The following is a 13,336-nucleotide window of genomic DNA, read 5'->3' as shown; positions in this document are numbered from 1 at the left end:
GTGACAAGAATCCAGACAGCACTCTTTCACAATCAAGACGGGGGTGTTTTGTACTTTTGTTTTTCAACAGCGAGGACATTCCATTGTTAAAGAAAATTTTCCAAACCGGAGCACAGACAAAAGAAAAAGGTAAGAACCGTGAAAGCAATAGTATCCTACTGCACAACCAGTTAGAATCTTTGGCCTAATCTCTTAGAGCGAAAGAAACCCCTTTCGAGTTAACGTCGCAAAACGTAACTTTACGAAAGAGCCCCTAATTAATTCAAGCCTCGTTACCAAAGGACCTAGTTGTGTATTAACGCGTTACAAATAGACTCCCTTATTAAATTTTATACAAAACGGGATCCACCTCGCTTCAAAAACTACGTTATTGTAAGCGGTTTTATAAAAACTTTGGTTGAAAACGTGAAAAGAGTTAAGCCTAATTAAATTTCGAGTTAGCAGTTTATTTATAGGGGAGGAAAGTTTACGCTTGATTAAATTTACTTGGGAGAAAGTTTATTTTGATTATTTGATTAGCCTTTTTCTAAATGCGTTAAGCACAAATTGGGTGAAAGTAAGACTGATCCAAATTATAATTCGGTCCCACTTTCGTTTTTCAAAGGAATCAATTGATAATTAATTAAAGATTTTAGATAGCCTTTTTCTTTAATCGTGTTCTAATTAAAAAGGATATACCGTAAGTTTTATTGAATTAAATACTACGCGGAAGTATTCAACAAACTTTATAGAAATTTCCTTAATTTTAATTAATTATTCATTATTCTTTTAATGAAGATCATTTGCATACTTGGCTTCTTTATAGAAAACCCCTACAAAATTTGTGCTTCGCGCATGTGTCGATAGGTGGCGAACGAATACTGCGTTTTTTGGACGTCTAGGTAGCCAATCAAATTGAATTTCGAGTAACCGCCGCGAGGTTGAAAGCCCCCCTTTCGGCTTCAGAAGAGAAGAAGGTTTAGCGCTAGGAAGATTACGAAGCTTTTCGCTTATCACAATTTCCAGCGTGTTTATCTTCTTTCGCCGGTTTTAAACGTGAAATTGACAATTAACGAACTGTTTATCGTTAATTTATAGTCGTCGGATCGTTTGTGATAAAAAAAATATGTTTCAAACCTTTTTTCGCGAGTGGCTTCAAATGTAAGAGTTAAAAAATTGCTAAGCCTCGTGGCTCACCAACTTCACCTACAAAAAAAAAGTGAAAGAACCCCCAGTGCGCCGGGGGCAAGTTTGACTCGTTTTCGGGCACCGAAATCACCGGCTTCCTTGGGACTATTGGAATTTTTAATCATTTTGAAACCCCGCATCGGCACGAACCTTGGATTACTAATTCTACAAATATGTAAGTGAAATTTTAAATGTTTTAATTAATTAGGGTTAGGGAGGGATCGAGATTGAAATTAGACATTACGAGCGAGTTACACGTGTCGTGACGTGATTAGATCAACTGGTTTCGCCTAATATGATTTCAATTACGCTTATAACGAGCTATTGTTTCTGGCGAAACATCAAATTAGGCTTAGTATTGTGATAAGATATACGATGGCGATGACTCATTTGGCCAACTGTTGGTCCTACGCAATGCATGTAAGCTTGAAAACCGTTTGAGGTGGCCGCGGGGGAAGCCAATTTTGAATACAGCAGCTAAAATTCTCTTTAAAACACCTGATTCTTGAAGGGTTGAGTACACCTACATGAAATCCCGTGTAAGCTGGGTTTTTGTCTTCGAAACAACAAAAAAAGTGTAGTATAGGGGTTTTATTTTGCAACCTGTGAAAGAAGGGCGGTAAATTTGTGCTTTAGATTTTTTTAAACATCGTAAGTTTTTTTTTAGACGTTTATTGACTTTTCGAGGTAGGGAAAGAGACGTGAGAAGATAGGATAATAACCCCTAAATATTTAAATTAGAAATCTACGTAGTGGTATCCGGGTTTTTGAAAATTCTAGGATATCCACCCGCTGTTATCATCTGCTATTAATTAAAATATAATTATGGGAGTATTACTTAGGTATTCAATAGGGCCTCCCCTGCTTTATGTAGGTACCGAGTGTTTTTAATATTTGGCAAGGTTGAATGCCAATTTTTGTGGAGGTTGTACAAGGTGTTACATAACGTTAATTAATTCACGAAGCCCATAATTTGAAATAAACCATGATAGCTTTCAACAAAAAGGTCTCTGTGATGGATATTGCCATATGTCCAATGTTGCCAGTCACATTTATTAATAAAAATAGACTTTTAATGGCGCCTATGCACTGCCATAGCTGTAAACAGACTTCATAGAATTCTAAATCTTTCGTCACATCAACTTACATACTTTTTATTGGCAGTCACCACAAAAACGTGTTGAGAAATAGAACCTATCCCACTTTGTAATTATTATTTAACACATAATATATAATTAATTAATTACGGGTTGCGAGTATTTAACACACTTCCGGTTTAATGAAATACAAATGAAAAAAAAATAATAATTTCAATTTTAGTTTGAAAACAATTTAAGTAAGTTATGACCCATATATTTTTGTAAAAGATTGTAAACGTTTGATATGATTTTAAAAATGGTTTATTTTATTTCTAAATTATTTTTAAGAAAAGTTAAAGCCAAGGAAAAGGGGGGTATGGTAGAAAGGTTTTAAGGGAAGGGCTTTCAACGTTTTTTGGAATCCTTCCGCGTCACTTGATTTATGTTTTGACGTGTTAGGCTTAGCGTAAAAAATGAGAAATCCACATTCAGTGATGGAGGGAGAAAATGGGAAAAAAAAACCTTGACATCAAAAACGTTTTTACTTTTTAAAACTAAAACGTAAGCGATACGCTGACGCCGGAAAAACCATCAAAATAGATTTCCACGTAAAAGCATTGAAGTTGCATCGTGGTTTTTTCTGTGTGTTTTTCTTTCTTTTAAGGCTTATTTAGAAGTTTATAATTAAATGTACACGTATTGTAACTGTGATCTGTATAGTCTGCTCTACTACTACGAACTTTCTCGTGGCGTCACACCCTGTACACTATCTCTTACCTCGGTTTTGGCTAAGTCGTCGACTTAGGGCCTTACAATTTAGACTACTAATATTGACGTCACGTCCCCGTAGCTCCTCCCCTTTCAGTACCACTCTATGTGCCCTGTTCAAACGTCGGGAGTAAAATTGAGTCTTGTGTGTTGACCATCTTGTTTTCTTTAGTGGACAACGCAGACTTAAATTAATTGACAAGATTTGGTGGACTGGTACTAACTTTAAGCCCGCTCTAACGTCTTTGCATCCATATACCCGTCCCAATCAGTGTTCCGTTTTAACCCTACATTAAGCAGACGATGTACTCTTTTGAACAGGGTATATTTAATTATAACTTTAGGATAGTGTAGTTAAACTATTAATTAAAAATATCTTCTAAAATGGAGGTAGTTGAAGTTGTTTGCTTCTTGTTTTGGGGGGTGGGTTGTATACGTTTACACTTAGGCCCATGATTAATTATTTAGAATTGATTACCCCCTGTGCACAGCTGGGTTCCCTGTATAGTTCTCTGTATATACTTAAATCACTTGGCAAAGCCCACCCTTTCAGGTTTCTGTGTAGCTTTCCGAGCTCTTTTGTCAAAGGTTTAGTAGCGATAAATCAGGGCAGGGTGTATATATGCACCGCAAAAGTTTTAATTGGTTTCTCAAGCCTTTTCTTATTTACGTATATACACAACTTTCCCGCCCCTGTTATCTAACCAAAAGTTTTATCTTTATCTCGGAGATTGGAATTTAAATTTCAGAATATGTTATGGTGGGTCTGAACTTCTGAAGGGAAAACTGGCCCGTTTTCCATATGGTTTTTCTAATCTAGTTCGCAGCTGACACTTTTGCAGGTGTGGTGTGGGGGTTCTCCTGTTCTCCATTGTTTTACCTTAGGCTAAGCCTTCGTGTGCAGTATTAGGCTTAGAATACTATGCAAATCAAACGGTGCAATTTGTTTTTCGTATTGGTTTTTTTTTGTTGTAAATAATGATGAGCGATTTGGGGCGATTTTAGTTTAAGATTTAAGCCTAAAATTAGGCCTAAGTTATGTCCTTCAAAACTTGTAATAGGCTTTACGTATTTCGTTGGTTTTTGGTAAATAATACAAGCGATTTGGGTAATTTTTGCTTTAAGTGTTAAGCCTAATTCATGTCCTTTAAAAAGTAGTATTAGGCTTAGCTGTTTATTTACGTTTGATAAACAGAAACTAACCTACTGAACATAGCATTGAAACTTCCTTTAAAGCGGAAGTTTTCTTTTTTAAATTTTTTTGGGATCATCCAGAACAATTAATCAAATTGAAAGTTTACTGAAGCCACAGTTTATATTAATGTATTTAAAAACCGAATGCTTTTCAGTTCTACCTTTAGTGTAGACTTAAATTGAAAAATACTACATAGAAATCGTATTGAATGAATGGAGTTTGGCGCCAAAAAAAAAAGAAAGAGTAAATAGACCCATTCATCTCCCGCCAAACCAAGTTATTTTTGGAAACGTTGCGCAACTAATAGAAAAAGATATTACGTTAGTACCGTGCCATATAGACCTATCTCTCTCCCCTTCCGTCGGTACCAACCCACTCTTCTTTATAAAGATGATTGCCACGCCACATTGTGGAATAAAAAAATTCCCCATTGGCTTTCCTACCTATAAGAGAGACGACACCAAGAGTTTCGGACTATTGGCCTGTCAACTCCCAAAAGTCATCATATAACGACAAATGTACACTATAGACAGACAGGGAAGGGGGAGGGGGATGGAACAGGCTATTCTTATTGATCTCGTGTCCAATGTCAGCTGAAATAATATTTATCCTTTCAGTGATGCCAATGATTAAAGAGTAGGGGTAAAAGGTCCAAACAGGAGCAAATTTGGCTCTCTTGGTGTTTTGTAGATGTCCCCTAACTCATTCGTAATAAAAGAACCGTGATTTATGTATAGTGTGGACCAATAAGAGTAGACCGAAGTATAGTGGGATACTGGGATTGGTTCTATGGGGAATAAATTTTGAGTCGAAAATATAAACTTCTATGATGACATTTTTCCATAAGTTATGAACATTGAAGTGTTTTAGGAATGACCCCTTAATTAAATTGGAAATCATTATCTTTAAGTTTCTCTTTTATTAACTTAAGGGGTCATTCGTAAAACACAGTCCAATGTTCATAACTCGCTAAGGGCAAAGGTCATACGATGTTCTATACAGATTACACGTGCGTAATTAACTTTAATTACAATGTAATTTAAGAAGTATTTTCCCACGCCGCTAGTTTCATTACCAACCGAGTTTAAATAATAATAATACTTAGTTGTTAAATTAACTATGACCATTCGTGTTTAAATGTACAGGCTGTATTTGATGAAATACCGGCACTAGACAATAATATCGTACAATCAAAGTATACTATACTATACTAACATTAAGTAGGACAGGTCTTTTTTTTTCAGTTACAATCGAACAGGTATTAGAAAACATTGTAATGTTAAAACAATGCCATTCATTATTAATTTTTTTTAGATTTTAGATTTTAGTCACGTGGGAAGGGGGTTGAAATTTGAATATATTATAACATTTTTCTCTCTATCTCTCGTTTATTTGGGACTGTGGGTCTCCTTTGAGATGTTAACTGTGTAGTTCTTGTCGCTTGTAGAGAGGACAATAAGTGATTTACGGTATTGTATTGGGTTTTTAGTTTCCGGTTCAATTCGTGATTTCAAAAAACATTTTCTCCCCACACTTTCTTCCTACATACTAATTGATTCTTTTTATTTTTTATTTACCGACTTTGCTATTAGGACTTAAGAAATTTTAGAATATCACGCTATTTTAACTAACGCCTACGTATTTCCGAAAGGATAGGTTTAATAACCGGTCATACGTGTTTAGGAAACTTTTCTGGAGAAAATTTCCCTTAGTGTTAATGTATTTATATGTATAACAAACCCTTTTTCTCCAGAAAGAAATAAGTGTATATTCTGTCATCTGTCAAATATTAACGTTTTTAACACGAAATTTGCATCTAATTCTGTAAAGGTATGGTGAAATGAGAGTATTGTTATTTTGTTAATGAGTAGCAGCTTATATTGTCTATTTAGTTTTGAATGTATGTCTGGTCATGTTTACATCATATTAGTGTCAGAAATATAACGTTGCTTGATCTAATTAAATAATAAATATTTCAGTCTCATAAGACGGCAACCTGACAGTCAGTTTCGTTTATGGTGTAACGTTAGATTTGGTTAGGTTAGGTTAGGTTAGATTTGGAGAACTATAAATCTATTTAAAATTTTAAAGAAAATATAAGCAATTAAATTAATGTGGATTAAACTTTAAGCCTATATGTAAACCAGACGACATTGGGGGTATAATTATATTTATTGGACACGTGATTCACCTTTTTCCCTTGTCTGCTTTTACCAAATAGACCGCCGCCTAACTCTTAAGAGTTTAAACCTGGCAGTTTAGTAAACATAATTTCGTTATATATTTCACATTTCCTTTATATATACTTTAGAAACACTAAAACCCCATTTTTCGTTTCCGTCACACTATTTTAAGTACGATTTTAACGCTTTTCAAAAGCAGCGTGGGATGGTATTTAGTGATGCCGTTTTAGTGTGGTTATAGAAAATTCTTCATACCTAGTCTCTCTCTTATTATAACTAGTTTTAAAAGATAAACTTATATAATTGCTTCGCGTTCTCAATTTTTAGAAAAGTACCTAGTGAAATTATTTACTCTTAATACATCTTTTTTATTTTCCTCTTCCAAGGCATGCGCATGCGCATACCTTCTTGTAATACTCTCTTGGAATGGATTCTTCCAATTTCCAATGGAAAAAACTTGTTTATTCTAAGGGGAATTCAGTTTAGGCGAAGAAAATTTCAAATAACTTTTGCTTCTAAGCCTAAAAAAAATAAAAAGGTTGCTTGAACGAAAGGAAACTGGATCATACATTGAATAAAAAACAAAATAAATAATTCCATACTCCATAGTTGAATCATATTACCCCCGGGCCAACTTCCAAGTAAACGAAATTCTCTTGGATGAATTTTTCCTTGTCAAAAGTTTAAAAGGGGTAGTTGCTTATAAGCGCCTAAAACATATCATGTTGTTGTAAATTTTATTTTATTTTATTTTTATCATAAGTTGATAAGATATTTTCCTTCCATAAGTATGACACTACCTTTACAAGTTCGTAATGCTACCTAGAGACTTACAGCTCGAGATAACTAGTTCGAGAAGGAGAACGACGGAAGCTAGAATTGAAAGGCTACACTCGGTGGTTAATTTTGCAGGACCATTCCATCTAGTTCCTATTTAGTCTGTACTAAGCCTTTGATATGCAGCGCCACACCAGGCGTCTTCGCTTTACAAGAATCTATGGCCTACCTCACTCACTTCATGACAAGCTCCAGTTTCTAAGTTACCAGAATTTACAAAGTTATGTATGGAACTTAGGTCATCATTTACAACTTATGATTACAATTGTTTTACTTATGACCCCTTTAATTAAATTAGACGTATCTTTAATTAATTTTTTTTTCTTTTGAGGTACGACTATCTCTTCAATGTTTGAAAACATAAGATCAATATCCCCAAAGAGGCCCTTGTTTAAAGGGCGTGGAGAAACTGTAAGAAATATTAGTGTTTTTTATAAGGACGTTTATAGTTCGTGACCTTGAAAGCAACCATCGCGTAATAACTTCCAATATTTGGCGGTGTCCTTTTAAAAAGAAGAAAAATATTGTTTTATGTGTTAATGTCTCCCACTAGTATACACGTGTTCTCCCCATATTTAACCTAAATTTTACTTTACACAACACGTCGAAAAAACATTCCTAGATTTAACATTTAATTTTCGAGGTCGCTGAATTAGTTTAATTTTATCTTTAATGCAATAACTGCTATTTAATGTAATGTACATTAATGTTTTATTAGAACGAATCAAGGAACATCTGTAGCTCAGCAGCTCAAGCTGTTGGGTTGGTTTTATGGGGAAGGAATTTTAATATTTATATTAAACACTTGTGCATGTATTTTATTTTCATTTGGGTTGCGTTTTGATAGTTCTGTTTGACTGCTTTTATAGTTTATCTGGATGGTGACTTTATTTTCAGCCAGTCTATATGTATTTGTATTTGATAATAGAGGAACTATATTTGTTTATGAATGGGATGTTTATGTACAGGCTTTGTGTTTAATTCCGGTTGTTTATGTCCGGTCTATGTCATAGGATGTGGGTTTATGGAGTGGAGATAATATTCAGTCCCATAGTGAGTGATGCATCAAAACTGTTTGTTTGGTGGGAGGAAATTGGAATTGTATTTAAAATTGGTTAGATCATAGATGGTGCAAACAAATTAGTATTTATTCTTAGTTAGTTCAAGAAATTTATTGTAAAAAAGTGAAGTTTCTCACTTTTTACCTCTCCGAGTGACGTATGTCACGGAGAGGTTCTGTAACGGCCGTGTCTGTGTGTGTGTGTCTGTCTGTCTGTCTGTCTGTCTGTCTGTCCGTTGTTACACCCACGTGACCGCGTTCGCAGTTTCCAAATCGGAGCAAACGTGTTCGCCATTTCCGAACTGCTTTCACAGTCACGAAAATGGCTCCTCTACTTGAGTTCTCACACCACCATCTTCTGGTCTTTGTCCATCCCACACGGACACCAGTCTGTACTTACTGGCTTCTAATCACCACCACCTTTTGATCTTCGTCCATCCCACATGGACACCAGTCTGTACATACTGGCTTCTAATCACCACCAACTTCTGGTCTTCATCCATTCCACTTGGACACCAGTCTGTACATACTGGCTTCTAATCACCACCATCTTCTGGTCTTTGTCCATCCCACTTGGACACCAGTCTGTACATTCTGGCTTCTAAACACCACCATCTACTGGTCTTCCGTCTATTCCACATGGACACCAATCTGTCTCATTGGCTTCTACTCCATTATCATCGTTTGGTTTTAGGATATACGCGACGATCAGCTAGGGTTACGAGAAACGTCTAGCCTCCCTAAGGTGGGATCGCCACCAAAGGTTTTCGCAATTGCGCTTTTTCCTTACTATTATAATGGAAACGAATAGTATATATACCCCAAAATTTGAAGAAAGCGGGCAAGAGGGGTACCCTTCACTTTAAACGTCGATATTAGCAAAGTTTGAGATGATAATAGGTATAACTTTATTTTAAACGATTTAACTATTATTAATGTTAATTATTGAAGATTAAAATAATTAAAAATAATTATATTTATTTAAATATTAAAGATAATCTTGTTTCTCAACTCAAAATTAATACGGAAAGAGTTAAAAAGCAGTCTATGTTTTTGTCTGTGTGTGTCCGTCCATTGTTACACTAGTGCGTCGCGTTAGCAGTTAGCCTTGTGTTGATGTGTTAAGAAATCATACAGAACCTTAATATTCCCTTTTTCCATAATATAAAGTGAATATGTGGAAGTATTTTTCGTAATTATGATGCATTTAGTACTTTTGTAGCTTTAAAGCTCTGTTTCATTTTGATATTCCAAAGATTTTTTTTAATATTGTTATTTGAAATGGCTGTTTATATATTACTTAAGCTATACTACATCTGTATATAGAATAATCCTTGGTTTAGTGATTTCATGAAGAAAACTAATGCCTAGATACTAATATCAAGTATCATCCGTAATAGGCTTAGTGAAACAAAGAGTAAATAATTGAGGCCTGAGGTGAAGTAAACTTTGGGCTTCGATTTTCGTGTCTGAAATGAAGAGACATCATGGTAAACGGGTAGTAGTTACAGACTTTTTATTCTCTTTATGGTGCGCATTGACTATTAGTGCGTCTAGCTACAATTTAGCTTTGGTGTTATTTAACGTTAACATTCATGTTGGCAAACTAAGAATATTGTTGAGGTGAGACGAGACGATAGTGTTTACACTGCAAACCAGTCGTGGTTGTAGCTATCAGAATATACGGTAAACAGCTGAAGCGAAGACTTCATTTCCTGATCTTTTCCCCATTAACTGATTTCCATGTGTCCAAGATTTATCCTTATTGGATGTAAAATGTCGTCTGCTTTACTGTATTATTCGCTATGCTTGGAATACTGCTTCAATATTTCGTAAATTTTTACTTCAAAAAAGAGAAATAATTCCATATCTATGTAAATAAGTTTGTACTAGTAGACCTCTTGACTCGGAGAGGTAATATTTTGGTTTTCCCAACTTGTAAATTACTAAAATACTTGTACACCTAATTTAAAAATTCAAACACACAGTCCACTCAATCACGCGCTCCACTGACGCCAGCTTGAATTAAAAGATTTATACGTTGATTTTCCTTTAATTTATTAAACTCTTTAGTGAATCCGACCCAAACTCATGGAACCCCGAATTTCAAACAGTTTTCTGAAAAATAGTGAATTTAATTTTGAAAATGGGAGTGTCCATAGCCGAACCGAGCTGGAATTTTTTTGATTTAATACTGATTCAGGGGGCCCTGTCTATCATTTAAGGGTCTACGACTCGTTTCTTATCAAATTTAATCTTGTTATTATCTCTCCCTCTCTCTCAACTCCATTGCCCGCGGGATTCGTTTGATCAACTAATGCGTCCCTAGAAAAATATTGGCCCTAGCTAACATGGCCATTTTTATGATTTATTGATTGAGGTACTGCTATCTTGCCATGGCAGAAATGATTTCTTAAAATCACTTCTAACTTTTTATGAGGTGTAGTTAGTGAGTTCTGAATAATGAACTTAAGTCGTTCCTTACGTAAGGGTTAGTCTGTCTTTTACACGACGAAGTATTAGAAATATTTTGAAAACTAATTCACGAAGTGTCAAACTAAATCGGAAATTACGGAGGAAATCGCTAAATAAAATTTTATTAATATTTGGAAATTATTGAGGATACCGCAGGAGTGGATTAACGCTTAACAGCAGAGCTTAAGCTCTCCATAGATTATTAATACTACCATAGTAGAAGACTGCCATTTCTCTTAAACTGGATAACCCCCAAAAATATTATTAAGGTTGCATCAACCCGGTAGTTTTACTAAGTCCCCCAACACCATAACCAGTAACCAGATGATTGATTTTCTCGTTCAACCCTCGGGGCTCAATGTTCAAATATTTTTCCTGCCCAATTCCTATCTCAAATAATACGTATATGGTACCTAATTCTATCTGTATTATCAATGTCAACCTTACTTGACAACACCAAACCATTCCTTACAATAACCCACTGTAACCTACGAATACACTGCAAACTACCCTTGAATGCATTGCCATCCTTTCTGTTATGGATAAACCTTACTCGATCGAACATAACCCTGCCCTGGACATAAGTTTTCCATCATTTTTTTTGGCGCGAATGTTGTTTTTCCTTTATGTACAACAACGTAGGGACGGCGGCGAACTCTGTCTGTTCAAACATCTTCTTGTATAAGCAGAAAATGTCTTTTCTTATTTTTTTCCCGGAGTGGTAAACACGTTTCTTTAATCGAAATTTGATTGCGCAAATGTTACTGAACACAGACGTAGATGTTAGGCGGGTTTGTCTTCGGTTTGGTTTGGTTGCTGGTGGGTGTATGTATGTATGGATCTGGTTGGACTATCTGGGTTTTTGTTTTTAGTCTTACAGAGTACTTCCTCTGATTGGGTGACTGGCGCGTAAAACACGCTAGGATAAATCGTGACCGAGAAGCTGGAAATAAAGGGGGTGACTTCTTGAGTTAAGCCACGTTCGCACGAAAAACTTTTTGGAATCGGTTTATTTCATTGAGATTTTGGTGCCCAAAAAAAAAAGATGAAAAATTAGACTTTCTTTTTAATTTTGGCGCGAAAAATACACGTGCTTTTTAATTTTGGCGCGAAAAATACACGTGCTCTTCACTTTTCATTTACCGCTTTAAATTCAAGGGAAATTTAACCTAAATACAAGTAGAATAAATCCAGAGTGTAGCTTTTCAAATAACCTAGTGTGAACATAACTTTTAAGAAGCGCAAGATTTGACTGCGTTAGGAAGGAGAGAGTGAGTGAGTGAGAGAGAGGAAAGTTCTCTCTCAGTGGCTCTATTGATTCTCTTCTCCATTTAGGATCTTAGAATAAGAAAGGAAGAACGCGCGACTGTAATAAGTGGGACTTTTATTCTACTTCCGTTAGTTGTGAATGTCCTTCGACTCGTGTCCCCGTCCCATTTACGTGCAAGGGACTTTTGAGGTCTTAGGAAATAAATCCCCAGAACCAATTTGCCGGCTGGCTTTACTTCCTAAGCTCAGTTTGCTCAGGGATTATTTCGAACTTAATGATAATCTGACGTAATTAGAATCGCCTTTTCTCTTTCTTCTTATTCTTCTTTTAATGATTCCTAATTTTACCTTGGTTTTGTTCGGAAGTACATAACTCGGAAGTAAAAAAAAATATAGAAATTAGTAATTGTTAAAATAAATACCGCCTTATTCAAAGGTGTTTGCTGTTTGGGTCCCATGTTATCAAAGCATCGACAATCAATGTTTACTTTATAATTTCGCAAGGTATCCTGGCTGGAACCCTTGAGGATATTTAATAATAATAAGTAATTTTTTATTTACTATAATAAAATATAGTTATTTTATTACACATGTTTCGGTTATAGAAAAATTGGAGGTTTTTTTTTATTCTGTACAGTGTATTAAGGTTAATTGTTATATTCAATAGTAAACTTACATTTTACTGTGTTAAATCATAAACCCCTATAATTTATATTTCTAATGTCCATCCTGAAGGGAAGGTTGGTTCTCCAAATGTTGCATAATTAAAGGTCTTAAGGAGGTTAATTACTCGCCTATCTAATCCTTTACTAAACACAACCTAACCTAATCTAAACACAAATAATAACGTCTGTTATTAAGAAAACCGCCGAATGATTGATTTGAATTGAACTAAACTCTGGTGACACCGAGCCAATAAAGGTATCTAATCCGTTCCTAAACACAACACAACCTAACCTAAACACAAATACCGTCTGTTATTAAGAAAATCCCCCTAATGATTGATTTGAATTGAACTGAACTGAACTGTGGTGACAGCGAGTATAGAAACCTTAAAACGAAAATAATGTCATAAGAAAGTTGTTATCTACATCATTTAGTTAACTTCTTTTTCTTATACATAACTGATGTTTTCCATAAATGTACTTGGAACATCTGGACATGGTTTTTGTTCTTTTTGGGGAGGAAGTGGTTTAATGTCCTTATCAAAATTTCTTGGGAAGAGCTTTTTTGATCGACTTATGGTATGTACTATACTTCTTTTACGACTACGTTGAAACTAAGGGCTTTTTTTTTCTAGCAT

The 13,336-nt window shown here is 35.1% G+C and overlaps 1 protein-coding gene across 2 annotated transcripts in view; it reads left to right on the top strand.

The window, feature by feature from the left end:
* Positions 1-933: 933 nt before the first annotated feature.
* The window catches only part of RhoGEF3 (Rho guanine nucleotide exchange factor 3), a 111,061-nt gene continuing 98,658 nt past the window's right edge, over positions 934-13,336 (top strand). For both annotated transcript variants that reach the window (XM_089838067.1, XM_089838065.1), the window contains exon 1: positions 934-1,342. The gene's annotated coding sequence lies outside the window, so the exon portion shown is untranslated. The remainder of the gene's footprint in view (positions 1,343-13,336) is intronic.

Source organism: Phalangium opilio, unplaced genomic scaffold, assembly GCF_054372755.1.
Source record: "Phalangium opilio isolate 3A_F unplaced genomic scaffold, DU_Popi_V2 ptg000045l_1, whole genome shotgun sequence".
NCBI classification, from domain to species: Eukaryota; Metazoa; Arthropoda; class Arachnida; order Opiliones; family Phalangiidae; genus Phalangium; species Phalangium opilio.
The sequence above is the reverse complement of the archived record's forward strand: the minus strand, read 5'-3'. Positions and strand labels throughout refer to the sequence as shown.